Source organism: Caretta caretta, chromosome 3 (genome assembly GCF_965140235.1).
Source record: "Caretta caretta isolate rCarCar2 chromosome 3, rCarCar1.hap1, whole genome shotgun sequence".
Lineage (NCBI taxonomy): Eukaryota > Metazoa > Chordata > Testudines > Cheloniidae > Caretta > Caretta caretta.
The window spans coordinates 181,665,138-181,683,911 of NC_134208.1; the positions used below are offsets into that span (position 1 = coordinate 181,665,138).

Consider the following 18,774-nt stretch of genomic DNA (forward strand, 5'->3'; position numbering starts at 1 on the left):
TAAAATAGAAGAGCTAATGTAGCCTTATCTGGTTATAAGAATGTGGGTCTGTGACATTAATTCATGATGTAATGTCAAAAGGTAAGGAGGCCACACTGACAAATATACAGGAATTGAACCTTTTACAGATACCAACTACTATTCAGAGAAAGAAAAACATGTTTTGCAGTATGTCAGCCCCCAAAACACGTGAAAATTCAGATTAGCAATCATTTAAAGGTAAACTATAGGACTGTCAAGCAATTAGAAAAATTCATCACGATTAATCACGTGATTAAAAAATGAATTGTGATTAATTGCTCTGTTAAACCATAATATAATACCATTTATTTGTTTATATACCAAGATATTTATGTGTCAGATTCACTAAACATTCATATGTCCCCTTTCATGCTTCGACCACCATGTGTCCATGCTGATGGCGGGTTCTGCTCAATCACGATCCAAAGTCACTGTGGACAATGCATGTTCATTTTCATTATCGGAGTCAGATGCCACCAGCAGAAGGTTGATTTTCTTTGTTGGTGGTTCAAGTTCTATAGTTTCCACATTGGATTGTTGCTCTTTTAAGATTCTGAAAGCATGCTCCACACTCCATCCTGATCAGATTTTGGAAGACACTTCAGATTCTTGAATCTTGGGTAGAGTGAGGTAGCTATCTTTATAAATCTCACATTGGTACCTTCTCTGAGTTTCGTCAAATCTGCAGTGAATCTGTTCTTAAAATGAACAACGTGTGCTGAGTCATCATCCGAGACTGCTATAACATGAAATATATATCAGAATGAGTAAAACACAGAGAAGGAAACATACAATTTTCCCCCAAGGAATTCAGTCACAAATTTAATTAGCACATTTTTTTTAATGAGCATCATTAGCATGGAAGTATGTCCTTTGGAATGGTGGCTGAAGCATGAAGGGGCATACAAATATTTAGCATACCCTGCAATGCCAGCTACAAAAGTGCCATGCAAACACCTGTTCTTACTTTCAGGTGACATTGTGAATAAGAAGTGGGCAGCATTAGCGCCTGCAAATGTAAGCAAACTTGTTTTTCTTAGTGATTGGCTGAACAAGAAGTAGGACTGAATGGCCTTTTAGGCGCTAAAGTTTTACATTGGATTTTTTTGAGTGCAGTTATGTAACAACAAAAAATCTACATTTGTAAGTTTCACTTTCATGATAAAGAGATCTCGCTACATTACTTGTATGGGGTGAATTGAAAAATACTACTTATTTTGTTTATCATTTGTACAGTGAAAATATTTGTAATAAAAATAATAATATATCGTGAGCACTGTACACTTTGTATTCTGTGTTGTAATTGAAATCAATATATTTGAAAATATAGAAAACATCCAAAAATATTTAATTCATTTGAATTGGTATTTTATTGTTTAGCAGTGCGATTAAAACTGCAATTAGTCGCAATAAATTTTTTTAGTTAATCGCGTGAGTTAACTGTGATTAATCGACAGCCCTAGTAACTTACTTGAAAGGGCTACATAAAATAAGATTTTAGCAGAAAAAGGAATGATATCTTTGGCAGACTTATCAAATAGGTCAAGAGTTAACTTAGCTATTGTATCTAACATTTGGAAGACCAGAGTTAAAATAGGGTAAAATCCAAAACAAAGATTTGCAGAGCACAGGAGACAAAATTAATTAATTTAACAAAATTAAATTAAAAAAAAAAGTGAATTTGTAAAACTATCTCCTTATTTATCAGATCTGTTCCCTGTGTATATTGAAAGTATATCTATCTACTTGAAGGAGATATATTTTTGCTTTTACTCCTGTGACCTTTTAGAGCCAAGACAGTTGAAAGAGAAAAAGCTAGGCTCCCTTCTTTTTCTGGTCAGTACACTGACTGTTTTCCTACATTTCAATTAAAGGGCCATTCAGTCACACCCATGCCATGCCTCTGAAGGTAGTGTGGTTACACAAGTGTAACCTGGGGCATGAATTCCTTCAGAACCTTTATTATAGGTAAAAGAACCCAGCTTGAATGTCACATCCCATATTGAGTTTTCAGGGCTGGTAGTTAGGAAAAAATGACTTTTTACTTGTAAACTGATTACATTTGCTACACAGAAATCATTTAAATATCGAACTCCACAATTCCTTTTCACAGGATCCCTTTGTTAGAGTAGAACCATTTACTGTTCTTTATACAAAAAAGACATTATTTTCTGTCTGCTGCTTTGTTTCAGTTGTTATTGTTCTTACAGTTTCCTCAATCTCTATAATAATATTGAGTAGTTTGCACTAGATCATAAAAAGATGCCAAAGTGTTTCACAAAGGTGGATAAATAGCTACAAGCAAAATACCAATCCATGGTTCAGAGGCCTGCAGATAAGTATGTGCAACCATTGCTGCATTTTGACCAACATGTAAATACTGCTGCACATAGCATGATACAGAGCACTTTGGAGATAAACATGGTGGTACTGTAAAACTGACCAATATCCTGTGACAGACATTAATTACATGGGGGACAGGGAGGAAGATCTCCACTCCCACTGAAAAACACTCCCTCTTGGAATTTACTTTGAATACATTTTGGAGGAAGAGGAGGTTGTCCCTCTCCAGGATGTCCTAAGGCCCTATGCTGCTGCTACACATAAGTCCTGGTTCCCTTATCTCTTCTTGGCTCCTGGCAGTGTGGGTACAGTGGAGCTGTACTCTGAGACTTCTCAGCCTCAGGCCCTGCCTTTTCATCATGTCTAAGGATAGTGCCATGAAGGCAACTGACCTGACCAGTTCTGAATATAAAGGATGTGATCATAGAATCATAGAAGATTAGGGTTGGAAGAGACCTCAGAAGGTCATCTAGTCCAATCCCCTGCTCAAAGTAGGACCAACACCAAATAAGTCATCGCAGCCAGGGTTTTGTCAAGCCAGGCCTGCAAAACATCTAAGGATGGAGATTCCACAACCTCCCTAGGTAACCCATTCCACTGCTTCACCACCCTCCTAGTGAAATAGAGTTTCCTAATATCCAACCTAGACCTTCCTCACTGCAACTTGAGACCATTGCTTCTTGTTCTGTCATCTGCCACTACTGAGAACAGCCTAGCTCCATCCTCTTTGGAACCCCACTTCAGGTTATTGAAGGCTGCTATCCAATCCCCCCTCAGTCTTCTCTTCTGAAGACTAAACAAGCCCTGTTCCCTCAGCCTCTCCTCGCAAGTCATGTACCCCAACCCCCTGATCATTTTCGTTGCCCTTCGCTGGACTCTCTCCAATTTGTCCACATCCTTTCTGTAGTGGGGGCCCCAAAACTTGATGCAATACTCCAGATGTGGCCTCACCAGTGCCAAATAGAAGGGAATAATTACGTCTCTTGATCGGCTGGCAATGCTCCTACTAACGCAGCCCAATATGGCATTAGCCTTCTTGGCAACAAGGGCACAATGTTAACTCAGATCCAGCTTTTCATCCACTGTAATCCCCACCTACTTGTCAGTGGAACTGCTGCTTAGCCAGCCAGTCCCCAGCCTGTAGCAGTGCATGGGATTCTTCCATCCTAAGTGGAGAACTTGTCCTTGTTGAACCTCATCAGATTTCTTTTGGCCCAATCCTCCAATTTGTCTAGGTCACTCTGGAAGCGATCCCTACCCTCCAGCATATCTACCTCTTCCCCCAGTTTAGTGTTGGTATCTGTATGTAAGCAGTGTCAGGATGAGCTCCACCCTGACATCTGGTGGTGAGGTGTGGCAAATTGTGGAAAAGAACTTCAGGGGCCGATCTCATTTGCATAGGCACACCCACCCCGCCTAGAATGAGACCATAGCTGCCCAAATGGTCACTTTGGCTGCTGTGGGATCCCCAGTGTCTCTGTTATTGGGGCAGGAAGAATAAATTGTTATTACCCTGATTATGGGAACTGTGCTTGGAACTGTATGTGGCCTTTTGTTATGATGGAGGGATTCACCATCAACTAAGTAGCACTCGCTAGGCAAGGGTCATGGGTTCCAAAACTGTGTGAATGGAGAGAGGCTGGGGACAAGTATTAATACTTGGTGGCATGGGCCCCTGGGTGAGGGCCTTACATGCTAATTGCACTTCCTCCTCTCTCCACTGTGGAATATCAGAGCTAATTTTGATTTCATTAGAAGTCTAGTTATAGGCTGCTGAGCTCACTTTGGGCTGACAGTGCACCAGCACTGGGGCTCCCCTACTACAAGCTGAATTCACCTAAGAGCTGAAATCACTGAGTGTTGTGTTAAGTAGTGGGGGAGCCTGAAGATATATTGTGGAGCAGTTTGCGGGACGGCTGGTGAAGCAGTTCGACGCGGAGCAGTGTGTGGATGGCAGGAGCGGCTTGTGGGCCGTGGAGCTGAGCGAAGGAGTTCGTGGGGCGGCTGGCGGAGCAGAGCGCAGCTGAGTGAAGGAGTTCGTGGGGCGGCTGGCGGAGCGGAGTGCAGCTGAGCGAAGGAGTTTGTGGGGCGGCTGGCGGAGCGGAGTGCCGCTATGGAGCTATGGGGCGGTCAGCTTCAGATCACGTAAGGTGCCTCTTACCCCCGTCCCATTTCCACCCAGGTTGGGAGGTAAAGCTCCGCAGATAAACTTTCGAACTCTGGGGCTGCCCTGACCAGGGTCAGAGACTTTTGGGGCATTGGACTTTTGGGACTTTGGGTGATTTGGGGTTGCTGGACTCAAGAACCAAAGGGAAAAGGGCATGCCCCAATTTGCCTGGGGTGGGTTCTTTTTTTGCTCATGGGTTGTGTTATGAATCCTGTTGGTGGTGTTTCCCCAACATAATGCCACATTGTTTCTCTCTGTTATTAAAAGGCTTTTGCTACACTCAGACCATGTGCTTGCGAGAGGGGAAGTATTGCCTCTTGGAGGCGCCCAGCGGGGGTGGTATATATTTGTCCCAGGTCACTGGGTGGGGGCTCGAGCCGGTTTGCATTGTGTTATTGGAATGGAACCCCTAGATATTGAACCCGGCCCTTGTTGCTGCCAACTCTGATGGGCAGAAGGGTTACATTTTTGGGGGCTCGTCCGGGATCGCCTGGGTCAGTACCCCTCGCAAGCACCTGTTGAGTGATCCACTACATTGGGAAACAATTTATATTTTTTTGTTTGTGCTTATATTTTGAGGAAATTACTGTTTGAATAATGGCTAATATGTCAGGTTTGTTGAGCCCTGGCTCAGCAGCTTCTAGCTCAGAGGCTGCAGCCTCGGCTGATGATTGGACAAAAGCTCTGGGGCAAATATTGGAAAAGGTTGTGCTGCCCCATGCTGAGTCAGACTCTTGTCGTAAGTTAAGATTATTTGCTGGGGAGGAGGAGTTTGAACCCTGGTTAGAGCATACCACTGAAATGCTGCAAGAGTGGGCCGTACCAGATGCAGAAAAGCGAAGATGCCTTATAGAGAGCCTTGGCGGCCCAGCATTAGATGTGATTCGCACCCTGAAGCTCATTGACCCTGGGGTCAGTGTGAAGGACTGCCTAGAGGCCCTTGAACACAACTTTGGGAGCGTAGAGGGCCCTGAAGACAGCTACTGTAAGTTCCTTAATTCCCGACAACAAAAGGGCGAGAAGGCTTCAGCCTACATACAGAGACTGGAGAGACTGCTTCAGAGAGCTGTCATGAGGGGAGCAGTGACTGCTGAGCAGATGGATCAGACCAGACTGGCTCAAATTGTAAGAGGAACTCAGTATCAGAACCCGATTCTACTTCATCTCCAGCTAAGAGAACGACGGGAACATCCCCCAAGTTACTCCCAGCTGATAAAAGAGGTCCGAGAGGAGGAAGAAAGGCAGGCTGCCAGTGAGTTTTGGGAAGCCCAAACATCGGATCCAGCCAGCGCAACACCACTGCAAACGGCCAGTGTACTGATGGTGAGCACCAGAGAGGAACTTGCCCAACAAATGCAGGTCCTGACGGAACGGATAGCTGAGCTGCAAAGTACCGTTGACCGAGTTAAGACTTCCAGGAATAAGAAGCCTCAAACTGTGGCGATTGAGAAGCCCGCACTTAGAGCCACCATCCCCCCCAGGCGAAGGGGGAAAGGTCAATTCTTCTGCTACCGATGTGGTCAGGATGGACACAGTGCTGCCAAGTGCCGTAATGAAGAAAACCCCTCCTTAGTGTATGGAAAGCTGAGGATCAGTTGGGAGAGATCCGGTAGCTGCCAAAGGGTCTGGGGACGGGGACCCCCCAGGTCTGCAGGATTTGAAGATTCCCCCAGAAAAGACTGTCCAGCTGGGATCCCTGCAGGACTGATAGGGCCTCGAGCAGAGGTCAAGGTGAGGATCGAAGGGGTGGAGTGTAAAGCAGTGCTTGACACTGGATCTCAAGTGACTATTATATTTCAGTCATTCTACCAACAGATGCTTAGGCACCTGCCTATACAGCCACTGACTGGCCTTGGCCTGTGTGGCCTCAGCATGGATGAATACCCCTACCAAGGGTATGTCATAGTGCACCTGGAATTCCCAGAGGAGGTTGCTGGGGTAAGAGAAGAGGTAGACACAGCTGCCTTAATATGCCCTGACCCTAAAGGGACTTCTGATGTGTCTGTGCTGATAGGGACCAACTCCAGTCTCTTCAAGGTACTGGCGGATTACTGCAGAAGGCGGGCTGGGGACCAGTACCTGAATACCCTGATGATCCATACGCTTTGTGCTGAAGCCTATAGGAAAATTGAGAGCGCTAAAAGGGACACATCTGAGCTACCACTTGGGGCACTGAAGTACGCGGGCACAACCCCCTTAGTAGTGCCTGCAAGGACGGAGCAAGAAGTGCTTGTCATGAGTACCTGTCTGAAAGGCAGTAAAGGGACGTTAGCAATGATAGAGCAGCCGATGGGAGGAGAGCTCCCTGAAGGAGTGCTGGTCCCCAGTGGAGTCATAACCCTACCTGCTGACACCCAGGAAAGGGTGACTATACTGATTGCTAATGAAACGAGTCGTGATATTTTTGTGAAGCAAGGACAAAAGATAGCAGACCTCTTTGAGCCTGAGTCGATTGTAAAACCCCAGTGTGAAACTCAAGTTCCGACAATAGACCCAGCAAAGTTTGACTTTGGAGATTCACCAGTGTCCGAGGACTGGAAAGATCGCCTGAGGAAGAAACTTTGTGAAAGATCCAAGGTGTTCTCACTGCATGAGTGGGATGTGGGATGTGCAAAAGGAGTAGAGCACAATATCAGACTACATGACTCTCGACCTTTCAGGGAGAGATCTAGGAAGATTGCTCTCTCTGAGATGGAAGATGTGCGACATCATCTTCAGGAGCTGGCTGCGAATGGCATCATTACAGAGTCCCGCAGCCCATACGCCTCACCCATTGTGGTAGTCCGCAAAAAGAATGGGAAAATCCGGATGTGTATTGACTACCGCACCCTAAACAGCCGTACTGTGGTCGACCAGTACACTATGCCTCGAGTGCAAGACGCCTTAGACTGTTTGCTGGGAAGCCAGTGGTTCTCTGTGTTGGATCTTCGAAGTGGATACTACCAGATCCCTCTGGGAGAAGAAGATAAGGAGAAGACAGCCTTCATCTGCCCATTAGGGTTTTATCAGTTCGAACGCATGCCCCAAGGGATTTCTGGAGCACCTGCCACCTTTCAACGTCTCATGGAGAAAGTTGTGGGAGACATGAATTTACTGCAAGTGTTAGTTTATTTGGATGACCTGATTGTGTTTGGAAGAACCTTAGAGGAGCATGAAGAAAGACTTCTTAAAGTGCTTGATAGGTTGGAGGATTATGGTCTGAAGCTTTCAATTGACAAATGCCAGTTCTGCAGAACCTCAGTGAAGTATGTGGGTCACATTGTGTCCCAAGAAGGTGTGAGTACTGATCCTGATAAAATAGAAGCACTCACTACATGGCCACGTCCAAGTAACTACAGAGAACTCAAGACCTTCCTTGGATTTAGTGGCTACTACCGCAGATTTGTGAAAAACTATGCTACGATTGTAAAGCCTCTGAATGATCTTACCAGGGGACATCAGTCCAGCAAGAACAAATCTAAGTCCAAGAATAAGGGGAGGTCCCCAAAGCCTCCTGTGCAGAGACACAATGGCCCCTTTGCACCATTTGGGCCACGGTGGGATGAGAGATGTGAAAGGGCTTTTCGAGAAATCATTACTTGCCTAACTCATGCTCCAGTCCTAGTTTTTGCTGACCCAAGCAAACCATTTATCCTGCATACTGATGCCAGTTTGGAGGGTCTGGGAGCAGTCCTGTACCAGGAAGTGGAAGGCAAATGTAAACCTGTAGCCTTTGCCAGCCGAGGATTGTCTGATAGTGAAACTCGCTATCCCACCCACAAGCTGGAATTTTTGGCCTTGAAATGGGCCATCACTGAGAAATTTCGAGACTACTTGTATGGTGCTCAGTTCCAGGTGTGGACAGACAACAATCCACTGACTTATGTGTTAACAAGTGCTAAGCTGGATTCTACAGGGCAGAGATGGGTGGCCGCCTTGGCTAGCTATGAGTTCAGCATTCAGTACCGATCAGGGAGAAGCAATGTAGATGCAGATGCATTGTCCAGGCGTCCGCAGGCTCCAGAAGTTGCTGTGATACCCACAGATGGAGTGAGAGCTATTTGCAGTGTGAGTCGCCGAGAGCCAGAGGCCCGTGAGGGCTTTCAGGGATGTGTTGCAGAAGCTTTGGGCCTGCCCCCTGAATGCATGCCTTCTGCTTCGGTGAACTATATTGCATTAGACCAATCTCCTTTGCCCATGCTCAATGCGGCTGACTGGCAAGAAGCCCAGCGGCAAGATATTGACATTCGTGATACACTACTTGCCAAAAGGGAGGGGCGAAGCCCAGCTGCGGTTGTCCCACCTAACCCGGAGGGTAAACTACTATTGAGAGAATGGACCAAACTAAAACTGATTCAGGGAGTGCTACACCGAATGACCACTGACCCTTTACAAAAACAACGAGCACAACTAGTACTGCCAAAAAAGTACAGAGCCCTGGCCATGAGGGCCCTTCATGATGACTTTGGGCATTTAGGGATGGAGAGGACCCTGGAACTTATTCGTAGTAGGTTCTATTGGCCCCGAATGGCTGAAGATGTTCGCAGGAAATGTGAGACTTGCGCTCGATGTGTTCAAAGGAAAACTCTGCCCACGAGGGCTGCATATCTCAAGAACATCACCAGCAACAAACCTTTGGAGTTGGTATGCATTGATTTCTTGTCTGTAGAGGTAGACAAGAGGAATGTTGGAAACATTCTAGTAGTGACTGACCATTTTACACGGTATGCACAAGCATATCCCACACGTAATCAGAGGGCCACCACCGTTGCTCGAGTATTGTGGGACAAATATTTCTCAGTCTATGGATTCCCGGCTCGGATACACTCTGATCAGGGGCGGGATTTTGAGAGTCACCTTCTGAAGGAGGTGCTGAAGATAGCAGGAATTAAAAAGTCTAGGACAACGCCTTATCACCCCCAAGGTGATCCTCAGCCAGAGAGGTTCAATCGAACCCTATTAGATATGTTGGGAACTTTGCGACCAGAGCAGAAGGCAACCTGGAGCCAGCATGTCGCATTTCTGGTGCATGCCTACAATGCCACAAAGAACGATGCTACGGGAGTCACCCCATATCTCTTGATGTTTGGGCGAGAACCAAGATTACCCATAGACTTGTGCTTTGGTGTATCAGAGGATGGAGATAGCTATGAAACTCATCAGCAATATGTATCCCGACTAAGAGAAAAGCTGCGGGATGCTTATCGCTTAGCTACCGCTGCGGCTCGGAAGAACGCAGACCGCAACAAACATCGATATGATGCTAGAGTGCGTTCGCAGGAGCTCCAGCCGGGGGACAGAGTCCTGCTGCGAAATTTGGGTATTGCTGGCAAACACAAGATAGCTGACAGATGGAAGGCAATACCTTACCTGGTGATGGAAAAGCTGGGAGATCTGCCGGTCTACAAGATCAAACCTGAAGACGGTCCAGGGCAAATAAAGACGGTGCATAGAAACCTTTTGCTCCCTGTGGGGGAATTGGTAAGCACCCCTTGTGAGATGGGCCACGGCAGGGCCGCCGGGCAGAACAGAGGTGCTAGACCAAAGCCGCCATCCAACACAGACAGTGGGCCCCCTGCAGCTAACTTATCCCTATTCTGCACATCTGAGAGTGAGTCTGAGGAGGAAGACACAACCCTGGTGTATCCTGGGATGGAGACAAGATTTCAGTCTCGATCAGCTGAACCAAACGAGAGTTTTCCCTCTTCCGCCCTAAACCCAATGGCGGAACTATTTAGGCCCCTTTCTGATACCCCGGTGCTGCTGATGAGACCCCCCTGTGATGACACACACAGGTTATTGGACAATGGGGACGGACAGGTAGAGGATGTCCTGGGCACCTTGGACCCTCCAGCGTTAGAACTAGGAGTGCAGGGGCCTACGCCAGTAGCCGAGGGACCCTCCAGGGAAGCCTCTCCATCCGTCACTCAAGAGGATGTTCCCCCTACCTCGACAACAGAGATTCTCAATAGACGAGACAGGGTGATAAGACCAGTGAAACGGTTAACTTATGATGCACCTGGGGTGACTAGTGAGGAGCCAATACATTTAGCACACAGGCTTGTGGAAGCTAAAGTGGGCTTCCTGAGGCCCTTTGGAGGAAACCAATGAGTTGGTATAAAGGGAGTGTGATTTGTCGGGACGACAAAGTCTCGGCTGGGGGGAGGATGTAAGCAGTGTCAGGATGAGCTCCACCCTGACATCTGGTGGTGAGGTGTGGCAAATTGTGGAAAAGAACTTCAGGGGCCGATCTCATTTGCATAGGCACACCCACCCCGCCTAGAATGAGACCATAGCTGCCCAAATGGTCACTTTGGCTGCTGTGGGATCCCCAGTGTCTCTGTTATTGGGGCAGGAAGAATAAATTGTTATTACCCTGATTATGGGAACTGTGCTTGGAACTGTATGTGGCCTTTTGTTATGATGGAGGGATTCACCATCAACTAAGTAGCACTCGCTAGGCAAGGGTCATGGGTTCCAAAACTGTGTGAATGGAGAGAGGCTGGGGACAAGTATTAATACTTGGTGGCATGGGCCCCTGGGTGAGGGCCTTACATGCTAATTGCACTTCCTCCTCTCTCCACTGTGGAATATCAGAGCTAATTTTGATTTCATTAGAAGTCTAGTTATAGGCTGCTGAGCTCACTTTGGGCTGACAGTGCACCAGCACTGGGGCTCCCCTACTACAAGCTGAATTCACCTAAGAGCTGAAATCACTGAGTGTTGTGTTAAGTAGTGGGGGAGCCTGAAGATATATTGTGGAGCAGTTTGCGGGACGGCTGGTGAAGCAGTTCGACGCGGAGCAGTGTGTGGATGGCAGGAGCGGCTTGTGGGCCGTGGAGCTGAGCGAAGGAGTTCGTGGGGCGGCTGGCGGAGCAGAGCGCAGCTGAGTGAAGGAGTTCGTGGGGCGGCTGGCGGAGCGGAGTGCAGCTGAGCGAAGGAGTTTGTGGGGCGGCTGGCGGAGCGGAGTGCCGCTATGGAGCTATGGGGCGGTCAGCTTCAGATCACGTAAGGTGCCTCTTACCCCCGTCCCATTTCCACCCAGGTTGGGAGGTAAAGCTCCGCAGATAAACTTTCGAACTCTGGGGCTGCCCTGACCAGGGTCAGAGACTTTTGGGGCATTGGACTTTTGGGACTTTGGGTGATTTGGGGTTGCTGGACTCAAGAACCAAAGGGAAAAGGGCATGCCCCAATTTGCCTGGGGTGGGTTCTTTTTTTGCTCATGGGTTGTGTTATGAATCCTGTTGGTGGTGTTTCCCCAACATAATGCCACATTGTTTCTCTCTGTTATTAAAAGGCTTTTGCTACACTCAGACCATGTGCTTGCGAGAGGGGAAGTATTGCCTCTTGGAGGCGCCCAGCGGGGGTGGTATATATTTGTCCCAGGTCACTGGGTGGGGGCTCGAGCCGGTTTGCATTGTGTTATTGGAATGGAACCCCTAGATATTGAACCCGGCCCTTGTTGCTGCCAACTCTGATGGGCAGAAGGGTTACATGTATGATGTGTGATCTGTGCCTGAAAGGTCCCCTTGAGAATATGGCTCTCTGGGAGCAATCCTTGGCTTCTCCATTAATTTCTATATCTGCAGTGGTCTGAAATCAAATCAGATTGACACTCAACACTCCACGTGTCACTGCTGTGTCATGACACCAGGCAATATTCTGTGTGAAGAATAATATCCCAGAAGAAATGTATTAACACTGGTGATTTCCCAATATGATATTCATGACAGAATTGAGAACAGTTGCTTCAGTGCATGCAAGAGTTAGGAAATGGTCTGATTTCCAAACCTATGCCTGAAGCTGAAATGAGCTGTACTTGGCTCTCATGGCTACAGTTTCAGTCAATGCAGGTGCAGAAGGCAAAAAGGGAGATTCTGCATACCTGAGTTTCTGTCTGTAAATACAAACACATATGCGGAAATTTAGGCTGACCATTTTCAGCCTTTCAAAAGCATGAGCCTGCAATGAAATGGCAACACCAGTCTAAAGCATGAGCAACCTGTAGGTCCCATGAAAATAAATCAATCATGTATCACCATACAGATACGTACATACACCTTATCCAGATTACGTAGATGCATTTTTAAAAAGCTTCTCTTCTGCTCCTGTCACTACTCATGATTTTTTTCTTAATTTTGAGTTAACTATGCTTTTATTGGGATATTTTGTGTTCAGTTTAATATCTTTATTAGTATAAAGATGAATAATTGGGAAGAAAAATGTTTATATATAATCATGCAATGATCAGCTCAATATAACTAAGGTGTAGAGCAGGATGAGAAAATGAAATTAGCAAATAGGAACATATTACAGAAGTCACCAAATAAAATGCATATTGTGTTCTTTACCCTTATTACATTAATGCCTTCCACAACTAAAGTGCTCTAGAATTCCAGAGCAATCTAAACCAATCACAATCAACTCACTCAGGCCCCCAGTGTTACACTTGGACCAGGGCAGGTTGATCCCTGTGCAAGCAAGACATTCCACTGTTGGGAAGAAAAACATTCTTGGATGTATCAGCAGAAATATTGTAAGTAAGATATGAGAAGTAATTCTTCCGCTCTACTCAGCACTGATAAGGCCTCAGCTGGAGTACTGTTTAGTTATGGGCACCACATCACAGGAAAGATGTGGACAAATTGGAGAAAATCCAGAGGAGAGCAACAAAAATGATTAAAGTTCTAGAAAACAATGCCTGTGAAGAAAGACTGAAAAAAACTGTGTTTGTTTAGTCTCAAGAAGAGAAGACTGAGGGGGGAGACATAATAACAGTTTTCAACAGGGGTGAAAGTAACTCCAGACACTTACCAGTACGGGGCTGGGGCTGGCTCTGGTCCCCCAGAAGGGGGGGGGGGGGTCTTGGATGGAAGGGGCGGGGCTGGGAGTCAGCATCCCCCAGTCCGCCCTTCCAGGCTGCCTGGCCCACGTCGCCCAGGGCTCCAGTGGCGATTTAAAGGGCCTGGGGCTCTGGATGCTACGACTGTGGTAGCGGCAGAGGCGTCCGGAGCCCCGGGCCCCTTTAAATCTCTGGTTCCAGGGCAGCTGCTCCCTTTGTGTCTCCCCCGCCCCCGTCAATGCCCTGGGGGGGCGGGGCAAAAGGGGCAGGGACGTTAAAGCGCTGCAGGGTCTTTTACCGCAGCAGCACTTTTAACATTGCTGCTCCCCCCCCCCCCCCCGCCCCCGCTCGTCAGTGGCCCTGCTGGTAGGGCCGTCAGTGGGAGGGGTACAGCAATGTTCAAGCGCTGCCGTGGCATAGGACCATCCTTAAAGTGCTGCCCCTTTGACCTCCCACATCGGCGATCCTACTGGTACGGACCCTACCAGCAGGGCCGCCAATGGGGAGGAAGGGACAGAGATGTTAAAGCACAGCAGCGCTTAAAGCGTTAAAGCCACGACAGTGCTTTAAGGACGGTCCTTTGTCACGGCAGTGCTTTAACGTTGCTGCCCCTTCCCCCAGCCCTCCCATCGGCCGCCCTGCCAGTATGGACCCTACCAGGAGGGCCACCGGTGGGGGAGGCAAAGGGGCAGGGACATTAAAGCGCTGCGGTGGCAGCACTTTAATGTGGGCTGCGTACGGACCAGTGCAGGTTCTTACTGGTACACTCTACAGACCCGTACCGGCTCACTTTTACCCCTGGTTCTCAATAAAAGATTGTTATAAGGAGAAGGGAGAAAAATTATTCTCCTTAACCTCTGAGGTTAGGACAAGAGGCAATGGGGTTAAATTGTGGGAAGAGTGGTTCAGGTTGGACATTAAGAATAACTTTCTAACTTTAAGGTAGTTAAGCACTGGAAAAAATTGGCTAGGGAGGTGCAGAATATCCATCACTGGAGGTTTTTAATACATGTTAGACAAACACCTCTCAGGATTGGTCTAATTATTACTTACTCCTGCCTTAAGTGCAGGGGACTGGACTAGATGATCTATTGAGGTCCCTTCCAGTCCTACATTTCTATGAATCTATTATTTAAGCCAATGGGTCTTTGCAAGGGTGAAAGTTCTGCCCATGCAGATCTGATTGGAGGATCAGGACCTTAGCTCCAGATACAAAATAAAACATTATGATTTGTCACCCTGAAAATAGGTCACTCATAATTTACTCCCTCTGTTCGAAAACATTTAACTGTTACAAAGTGATTTGGATAATTTTTTTTCACTACAGGGCAGATATTAGGATTTAGATCCAATTAAGACATTTTCAGTTCGGAAACATTCCGATACCTATTTTTAAAAGAGTGACATAAAGGGAAAAGAAGAAACAGATGTAGTCTCTGTAAACTGTATTTTCTTCTTGGACAGATCATTGGAATGAAACATCTTTCCCCTGAAGGGAAGTTAGTGTTGACTCATTGTGGTTAGGGCTGTAGCAAACTAACCTGTTGGTGCTTTGTGGAAGCCTTGGGAAGAGCTCAGCAGGGGATAGTTCCACAATGAGGAAGAGCTTAGCTTTTCCCCTTTGTGCTAGAGTCCGTTCACTAATCGGTAGGAGGGGAACTGCCAATCATCTTTTCTTTTAAGGCTTGGAGGAGAAAAGACTAGAAAAAAAGTCTTAAAAATGGAATGTGCTAAGCATTGACTAAGTGTTTCAGGTCAGTGAGCAGGTACGTTTACCACTGCAGAAGCTCCCCCCACTCACCCTCCCTGGGTTAGAGTAGGCAACTGTGCATTATGCTGTTGTGTTGAAGTAATATAAGCAGCATTTAGTTGTATAGCTCCTGTTTTGCTGGAAGAGAACTGATAGTGGCTGTAACAGAAGATGTTTAAAGCCCTGAAAGCTGCAGTGCAGCAAGAACAGATTATCAGTCATGGAGAACAGCGGTGTGCGTGAACTGAACTACGAACAGTAAATGCAGACCTGGTATCTAGCAACCTTTATATACCAACTGATATACTTTGTACAGTGTGCTGTTTAATAACACTTGACACTTCTATAATGTCTTTCATCAAGTAGTTAACTGATTCTTAACAATCATCAATAAAACTTGCAACAGTAGAACAGTGCTCTCATTCTGACTAGGGGGAAATGGAGATACGGACAATCAATTCCCGATCAGATAATGAAACCATGCACGGCCTTCTGTTGTGGAATTTAAACAGTATGGTGTGTCTTGAATTGGTCTTCTCTACATGGGTGAATTTAATTCATAGACTTTAAGTGACTTGCAGTAGCTCTGAGCAGAAGGACTAGAACCTAGATTTCCTGCCCATTATTCTGAACCTTTAACCAACAATCATTCCTGTTTTTCCTTAGAAATGCAGTTTTAAACATTCTTGGGTTACTTTGATATCTGGTGAAAGATATTTAGCTGTACATATTAAGCTGTCTCTTTTTTTCCTCTGGGAACTGTTTTATTTTTTTCTTTCACAAAAATTGAAGGGATTAGTTATTAAATTATGAAGTTATATTAAACTCTAACAGGTTACATTGCTGTATCCAACCTCAATAGATGAAATTAGATAAAAGAGGAATACAGATTCCCAGCGGGATTGATTTCAGTGCTGCTAAGATGATTTACACCTCCTGAAAATCTGGCTCAGGTGGGTCGGGGACAAAAGGTTACTTATGACTAGCCTAGACAAACAAAGTCTGAGAGGGTAGAGGACTGCTCTCTAAAAATACAGCAGGGAGTAAATACCAGGGAGGGAGAAGAGCTTTTTAAGATTAAATGTTGATGCAATAAACTGTCCATGAATATATGTAGTCTGGAAATTAGGAGGTGTCTAATCATCAGAAGAATGAGGTTTTGTAACAGCCACCCAATAGGAGTAGTGGGGGCAAACAACTGAACTTGTTTAAACTTGAAATTTGATAAATTTATAAATGGGATTATATGACAGGGCTGCTTGCAATAGCAGGGCACCATACTTCAATAACTGGATTTCAACTGGATTTCAGTAAATCCAGACGTATGTGTATGTGTCAGAAATTTACTAAGGGGAATGTGCTATAACTTTACAGAAATTAAAGGCCCAATACTGGATTCTTTGTGCAGCCATCACTCCTACTAGTGGTTAAGGATGCCCATAGAAAGTGCTACTGAACACAATAAGTTTATTATAAACTGTGCCACCTATAGTTAAGGTTGCTCCACTTACCATCATAAGAAACTCTTTTCAGTTACTTACAACTTTTCCAAACTTAAACTATGTGGGCTGAAATGTTCTATGCTGGGTGTCTGCCTCGGCTGAAATTTTTCTTTTAGAACCTTCAGCTAAAACAGTTTTCATTTTGCAGACCCAGAAAATATGTTCTTTTATCCATGTTCAAGAAATTCAGACAGCCGTTTTGAGAAACTCTAGCAGCTCCCTGCTTTAGAGCAGGAATCTGTAATTTCGGAGGGGAGTCAGCCTGATGTCAGGGATGTACAGTGAGAATGCATCAGGGTGGGGTAATGAATGAGCCTGTTGTCTGTAGGTGCAAACCACTGGAGTTGTACTTTTGATTGCCTGAAAGAGGCTTTAAAATCCTTCTTAGGAATTTTAAAGCTTGTGATTTATTCAGATGTATATTTAGTATGTTGATTCATATTTGTTTGTTTTTCTGATGAAATTCCCCACTCTGAAAAGAGATTTCCAAACCATGCAACACTAATAATTAAACATGCTGTCTTTAAATTGATATAGCCAGTTACAATCCTGGATTTCTTCAAGCCCATTTTATAACAGACTTTAAAAATTTATCATTATGATTTTGCTGTCTCAAAGTTTTGTATATGGATACACAGCAAACAGTCTCTGAACAGGTTTATTGAGATAGACTAACAGAAGTATTTAATTAGGTTTTTCCAATTATGTTGTTTCCTTTACAGTGAAGTATCTGGTAATATTAGACTGATAATTGCAGATGGTTAAAAGCCATCAAATACAGTCTTTGTGAAATTCTATTTTATCATATCATATACTTTAGCTATCTTAGAACATAGAAGGGAAGATTTAAAAAAAATTCAATCAGTTTTATCTTTAGCTGACAGACTGAAATATTTTTGTCCAGTTCAAGATGACTTTCATTTGTGTAAAAAGGCATTTTTCTAAAATGAATCAGACATTTGAGTGGATCATCTATTTTAAAACTTTCAGAGACAGATTGCCTGAAAACTGAGAGAATTCCTTCTCAATTACCTCTATTACCATAAAGTTTCATTAAAATACATGAATCCATTTTCACTCACTTAACATGAAACAATACATTAAGTGATCAACATAATTATTCTGAAAATTCCCATTAGGATCTCTTCTTGCTGTTCGTGTTCTGAAATCTGTACACTTTCTGTTAAGCAGTGAAGTATTAAATCTACGTTATCGTTGGTTAGCACTTTGGTTGAAAGTTTCACCAGGCTGAAAGTTCAGCTGAAGAAGCTGCACTACTGCCACTTTCCCAAGTAGGGCTCCTCCAGCGCAACTCTAGGAAAGGAGGGTGAAATTCACCTTCTTCAGATAAGCCTGAAGAAGGCCCATGTGTTGATTCAGTCCCACTTAATTCCGGTTGGAGGGCTTCAGTGGGATAACAGTATTGCATAGGCTTTCTGAGATGACTAGCAAGGTTTAGCTTTAATGTTTAAATCTAAGTTTATAGGAAAGGAGTGGAATCTAGTAATTAGGCTAGGGAACTAGGTCCTATTGTTAGAACTTCATTGATTTCAAATGAACTGTGAGAATTCATACACGTTAAGAATCTGGACCTAGGAGTCAGTAAGTTTGCATTTTATTCCCAGTTCTGCACCTAACTCCCTCTGACACTTTGAGCAAGTGATAAGTAGCCTAACATGAGCTCTTGTTGTCACATGGTGGCTAAAAGGACTAATGCAAACCTTGGCTACGTAAGCAGGGGGATCTCAAGTAGGAGTACAGATATTATATTTTCTGTGTATTTGGCTGTGACCAGGGTCCTCATTGGGAGACACCTATGGTCACTCAGTTATGGTGAACTGCAAAGAATGGGGCAGCCAAACCCCAAAAAGCTGGTGGATATTCCAATACTTAGATTTACCAAGCCAGCATAAACAGCTTCTTTATTACCTTACTTGTTACTCAGAAGTCCAAACAACACAATTCCCTTAAAGTGATCAAGCCTCAGGCCTCCATTGAGGTACCCACATCAAATATTATGACAATTTTTGTAAATCTTATTTCATCATATAAAAGAAAAGGTTCTACCAATCCCAAAGGATCAGACACATTGTGACATTGCACCCCATAATGCTTTATGGAAATATGCTTATGTAACCCTTCTGCCCGTCAGAGTTGGCAGCAACAAGGG

At 45.1% G+C, this 18,774-nt stretch overlaps 1 long non-coding RNA gene across 1 annotated transcript; it reads right to left on the reverse strand.

Annotated features, from left to right (window-relative positions):
• Positions 1–300: 300 nt before the first annotated feature.
• On the reverse strand, positions 301–13,360 carry LOC125633531 (uncharacterized). Its single transcript, XR_007355644.1, has 2 exons — positions 13,325–13,360; positions 301–760 (listed from the first exon to the last, which is right to left on the reverse strand). It is a non-coding gene; the product is annotated as an uncharacterized LOC125633531 (long non-coding RNA).
• Between the last annotated feature and the right edge of the window lie 5,414 nt (positions 13,361–18,774).